The sequence below is a fragment of the Phacochoerus africanus genome, chromosome 9 (assembly GCF_016906955.1).
Source record: "Phacochoerus africanus isolate WHEZ1 chromosome 9, ROS_Pafr_v1, whole genome shotgun sequence".
In the NCBI taxonomy this organism is placed as follows: domain Eukaryota; kingdom Metazoa; phylum Chordata; class Mammalia; order Artiodactyla; family Suidae; genus Phacochoerus; species Phacochoerus africanus.
Window position 1 is genome coordinate 8,176,646 of NC_062552.1, and position 6,000 is coordinate 8,182,645.

Below are 6,000 nucleotides of genomic sequence, written 5' to 3' on the forward strand. Positions count from 1 at the left end.
AGGCTTCCAGTTGAGAGCATAGATTTCAGTTATATTGTCCTGAATCTGAGTCTGGACTCTGCGACTTACTCTATGAGTGACTTTGGACAAGTTACTTAATTTGTCTGGGCCTCAATTTCCTCATCTGTGTGATGGGAAGGATACGGGTACCCTCCTCGCAGGGGGATTAAATGAGAGAGCACATGTTACGTGCTCAAGAAAACTGAATTCTCAGGAAAGGCAGGAGCTTGCGGAAACTGCTGAATGTCCGCCTAAGGGGAGACGAGGCGTAGAGCGCAGGATAAGCCAGAGGGCGAGGATCCCCGTGCAGCCCTCCCTGAGTCTCACACTTTCCATTCTCACTCCAGCACTCCCTGACTTTATTCCATTATGGTGGGGTGGATGGTTTTGACAGAAGAAACCAAACCACTCCCACTCTGTGTTCTGCAAAATTCTCTGATAATGGGTTCTTTCTCAAAGATCCACTTTCCCCAAATAAAGGCAACTCTGGGTAAGGCCACGGAACATATGAAGTGTTGTCCTGGTGCTGGGTTCCTTTTGTTCCACTCTACCTTCTCTTTCTGTGGGTTTCTCATCACCATTTCCTCCCCCTCATCCTAAAATCCCAAGGGGTCTTGCTGTCCAGAAGTCTTCGCTGCTGCAGCACATCCACTTGGCCTGTGCCAGTGACCTCGTGCCACTCTCCTTTCCTGGGTGATATCGGCTAATTTTTAGGAGGCAGCATGCGTCTAAGCCAATCCACGAGTGACCACTCTGAAAGGCCTCTGTGCTTCTCTGCTCCTTGTGAGTTCAAAGGCAAGTCTCTAATAGTGACACAGGCAGCGGTTCCCAAGGAGTAAGGAATTTCCAGGGCACCCTCAGTTGTATCCTCACGTGGGGAGTTCCCTGACTCCAGCCATGACCGTGACCAGGATCACAACTCCCAAGATCCTCAGAGCTGGAGAGAGGGAGCAGCTGCCCAGTGAAAGCTAGACAGGTCAGTCACCAGGCGGGGGTGGCAGAGCGGGCCCGCCATCCCTGCAGGCAGCAACCTGGTCATCCTGGCTATTCTACTAGCTCAGCACCATTCTTGGAAAGGATGCAACGTCTTTTCCTTTGCTCAGGAAAGCCCTTTGGGTGCACTCTCTCCTGGACTTTCAAGGGCTGTTGGAAAGGAGTGAGCCTCCAGGGCCTGTGCGCTGTATTTTAAGGGCTCTTTGGGGTCCAGACCTCCTGCACATATCAAGATTCTTTCCTATTTAACCAGAGAGGGATTTTACACTGTTTCCACTCCTGCTAAACCTAGTCCCACCTCTGCTGCCCCTCCTCCCTGACCCCCTCACTCAGCAAATGACCTTACCTCATCTGGAGGGGGCATCCACCTCTCTGACCTGCTTGCTACCCTCACCAGTCCTCCCCTCCTTCCTGCCGCTCTTCCTCTCCAAGGCTAATGCCCTTTGTCTCTGACCTTGACTTTGAGCCCTCCTACAAACCCACTGGCTTTCTTCTAGCACCGAGAGTCTTCCCTTTCTGGTCCTGTGGCTTTCTCCTCATGGATTAGGAAGGATCTCACATCTCCCTAGGCTCACTGAATGGGGACTAAGTCCACGACCCGTTCTGCCTCTGCGCTGCCCTCACCTCTCCCTCCTCCCTCCTCTGCTGCTTCTCAGAACCTCCACTCTCAGCGCACGCGCGCAGGTCCATCCCCGCTCTCTCTCTGACTCCTCGCACTGCAGGCTTCCTGGATGTGGAAGCCAAAACCCTCCTTCCCAGGCCCCGTCCTCGTCCCGTTCCACTCTAAGGTCTCCTTTCTGAAACCTCTCGTTTCCCCACCATCCTTCTCTGTCCGCAGCTTTCTCTAACCCTTGAAATTACTGTGTTCCCTTTACTGTGTCTCTCCTCCTTCTCCCCTGCCTCCTCCTTTCCAAATGTACAGGTTCTGTCCTGGCCTATGGTTCATTTTCTCTAAATACACTCTTTTGTCTTTTTTTCCCCTTTCTTCCAACTTCATCTGTGGAAAACATGTAAATTGACACTTTAGGCGCTACCTCTTTTCTGAATTTGTTTTCCCTTCCTTCCTTCTTCCTTCCTTCCATCCTTCCTTCCTTCCTTCCCTATTTCTTGCTTCTCTCCCTCCCTTCTTTCCTCTTATCCATTCAAAAGGTATTTACTGAGTATCTTCTGTGGGCCAGGTACTGTACCAAAACATTAAAATGGCAATTACAATGAAACGTGGTAACTGCTGTGAGGTGGGAGGCATGGGATATTATGGGAGCCCCTGGCAAGGGCACCTAAGTCAGAATGTGAGTAGAGAGGACGAGGAAAGGCCTCCTCTAAGGAAGTGGCGTTTGGGCAGCCATGGCAGGAGGGAGCGGAGGAGCCTGAATGGTGGGGGGGAGCGTTCAGGCAGGTCTGGGGCCCGTCTTCCCCTCCTGCCCTCTTGTACATTCTTGCAGATGCTCGCCTAGCTAGGTGTCCCCCAGGGACAGACACCTCAAACCGGACAGATTTCAGACGGAACCCATTATCTCTTTCCGTTCTTCCCACGCTCTTTACCAAACTCAACTGCATCAGGACTACCGCTGTGGGAGGCTTTGGCAGAATACGGTGATGGAGGAATCTGGTTCTCTTGTGAGATCATTCTCATCAAACCCCATCCGAAAGGCTTCATTCAGGCGGAGGGTCAAGAATCCCTGTGGAATTCAGCCCAGGACCACTCACCCCCAGTAATATATAGGTTGTTCATGAATTTCTGAAACTCTTGGGCTGCCCCATCTACGCTGGCAGATGTCTACGAGACACACACAGATAAGGGTCCTGCTTGGATCCTATCCTGGAGAGCTGGGTCAGAGCACATGTCAGCTAATTAAGACTGCAGAACATGAAGTGACAGAGAAAAGCAGTAAGATAGTCAAGAATTCACCCTCCTAGGAGAGGACAGTGGCCAGTGACCATCTGTAACGTACAGGAGTAGAACTGAAAGCATAGGCTGCTGTCTGGAGTCAGGCAGATTGTCCACACAAGACAAGTGAGGGCTCAGCTTCAGAAGAGCACTCAGCTAGAAGGGACGGGCCTTCTGGCTGAGAGGTACTTTCTAACTGGGTAGTTGTGGTATAAGTGCCAGACAAATCATGTTTTTTTTTTTGTTTGCTTTGTTTTGTTTTTTGTTTTTAGGGCAGCACCCATGGCATATGGAGATTCCCAGGCTTCTAGTTGGAGCTGTAGCTGCCGGCCTACACCACAGCCACAGAAACCCCAGATCCGAGCCATGTCTCTGACCTACACCACAGCTCACGGCAATGCCGGATCCTCAACCCACTGAGCGAGTCCAGGGAGCAAACCCGCAACCTCATGGTTCCTAGTCGGATTCATTTCCACTATGCCATGGCGGGAACTCCCTAGTGTTTGGATTATAATGTAAGTACTCTATGTTAAGCTTTAGATTGCTGAGGCATCATTTCAAAGACATCCATCTCAAAAAACACACTACCTGCTACCCTTCTAGACCAGAGCCAGCTGTCCCACCTATGAAGTCCCCTTGTAGCAAGCCCTGAGTGATCTCAATAGATGCCCTTTTAACCCCTGCTTTCCCCTCCCTGCACTTGAATTCCCACTCTTACGGTGTAAATTCACCAATCAAGGTTGAACCCAGGAACCCCTTGGCATCCCACCCTCAACCCCAGATCCATGCTCTCCCTCTCCCATTGACCTTGCCGTGTGGCCTCAAGTGTGCTGTGTTCCCTCCAGGACATGTGAGTTTTCAAAATTCCATGACGGTTGTCACCGAGGTGCCCCCTGCAATCATAATAAGAACCACAAGGCTGGTCCAGCCTCAATATTGGCTTCAATGGGGAATATCTGTCACAGATATTAATGGGCTCCTGTTAATAGCAGGGGTCCAGGTGGGCGCCCCAGGCATTCTTGGCTGATAGTATTTCTATTGATAGGCTGAGACGACCCAAAGCAGTAGCCCTGAGAGAGAAACCTTTTATTTGCAGTCAGAAATTTAACCCCTGGAGACAGCAATAACCAGGATGACTTAAGCTGGCCAGGAAACTGGGAAAGAGGGAAGGGAGATGGGGGTGGGAACACGGGCAGCGCAGCATCCGGCACTTCATTTGCCTTCCCTGTGTTCAAGGCAGGAGTGCCCCAGCCAGCATCTTTCACAATCATAATCTCTAGACCCTGCCTTGCCTTTTAAAATGTCACCATGCCTCTGTAAAAGGCTCTGTGGAGGAATAACAGCGCAAACCCCCATTCTTCCTCAGAGCCTAAAGGAGTCAATTTTTATCAGCTTCCAGAAGTTTCCTTTTGGAATCATCTGCTAATCACCCTTATTTTAAAAACTTGGAATGGGTAGCATAACTACAAAGGACTCGTCAGAAGCCAGACAGGACTTCCAGATCTACAAACCAGCATCTCCAGGAACCCAGGGCAGAACCTTCGGGACTCCAATTTGGAGCTTTCCAGTCAAGGATCCACTCCCATTCTTGGCCTGGCTGCCCCGGGGCGGCAGTGGGGCGGGGGTGCAGGAGCCCTGGGAAAGGAAGAAATCCAGATTGCAACACCACTTGTCTTGCTTCTCCTAATGCCCGCCTTCTTCCCTACTAGAGTTCGGGCACTCCCAGGCACCGTCTGTTCTCATACAAAGGAAGAAACAGATGTGTTGTGAATTCCCTGTGTGCCCGGCTTGGTTACCTGATGTTGAGATGCTTTGTTTTCTTGGATGCCTAGAGCTGTATGCGTCCCTTCTGGGGCAAATGCTTTGTGTAGACATAAACAGCCAACCAGGCTGCAGGCAAACAACATGTAGCTGCCTTTTCTTTCTTCGGAGCTACATTCCTGCAGAGATAAATATACAGAAAGAGATTATAAAGGAGGAGGCGTGTCAGCATGAGGGCTCTGAGAACAAAAGGGTTATCATGTGCAGAGGCTGAAAACAGAATATAAAGCAATCAGGACCAGGAAGCAGTGGAGGCCTCCTAGGGAATAATCTGCCAAGAAATCCTGAACCTCCCAGGAAAACAAGCCATGGTTAGAATTGGCGTGAAAGCGAAACTTAGAAATCCATGTTGAGTAATGTACTGGATGGAGAGGAAAGAAGCCACGCCTTCCCTCTTTGCTCTGAGCCTGTCACCTTGGCCGTGGGCAAAAGGCCTTCCTGGGAAGCTGCCCCCTTGAATGCAGTGGAGCTGGGCTGGTGAGAGGGTGGGGTAGGCCTTTGACAGGAGCCATGCTAATAGTTCAAATAGGAAGATGGTAGCAGGGTTGCATGTGTCTAAAACGAGACATAGTATATTAATTTTACACTTCAGACTTTTTAAAAAGCAGATGCTCTCCCCCACTCCCTTGAGCTCTTTGGCAAGCTTGCTAGAACCCCGGGAACCAAGGCAGGCTGTCCCCAGTCCTTACCCTGTAGAGTCTCTGTTTTTTGCAGATCAAACAGCTAATGAAAACCTGTGCAGAAAGGGCAGGGCTAGTTTAGATTGCTTCAGTGGGTAGTTAACCTTGGAAGGAAAGACTCTGCACTTGTGGTCAGCTTCCTCCCCTTGGCAGGCACTTCCATCAGCTTTCCTTCAATTCCAGTACATCTTGTTTACAGGCCACAGGCTGGTTTAAGATTCAGTTGGCCACTGGCCCGGTCAGGACAGAGGCTGCAGCCACTGAACTGCTCTGGGAACTGTCAGCTATGAGTGCAGCCAATGAGGTTAAAAAAAAAAAATTAAGGAAAGGAAGCAGCCTTTTAAGAAACCTCGGCCTTCTGATTAAAGTAAGAATTAAGCCATTAATTCTAACTTTTCGAAACAAAAGCCCTTGCAGCTAGAGACCCAAGCTCAGTACCTCAGTCAGTTGCCAGGGTTGCATGCAAAGATCAGTTTAAACAGCTGTCATCCACCTGCCTCCACTTAAAGGGCATTTTCAAGGTGGAAAGTGCCCCCAACCAGAAGTGGGACTGCCCCATTCTGAGTTTGCCTTGAAAGCCAGAAATGACCCTCCTCCTCAAATTCAATTCCCAGTTGA

The 6,000-nt window shown here is 50.2% G+C and overlaps 1 long non-coding RNA gene across 1 annotated transcript; it reads right to left on the reverse strand.

Moving 5' to 3' along the window:
• Positions 1-3,950: 3,950 nt before the first annotated feature.
• On the reverse strand, positions 3,951-5,573 carry LOC125136104 (uncharacterized). The gene is made up of 3 exons (XR_007137118.1): positions 5,392-5,573; positions 4,678-4,821; positions 3,951-4,516 (listed from the first exon to the last, which is right to left on the reverse strand). It is a non-coding gene; the product is annotated as an uncharacterized LOC125136104 (long non-coding RNA).
• Between the last annotated feature and the right edge of the window lie 427 nt (positions 5,574-6,000).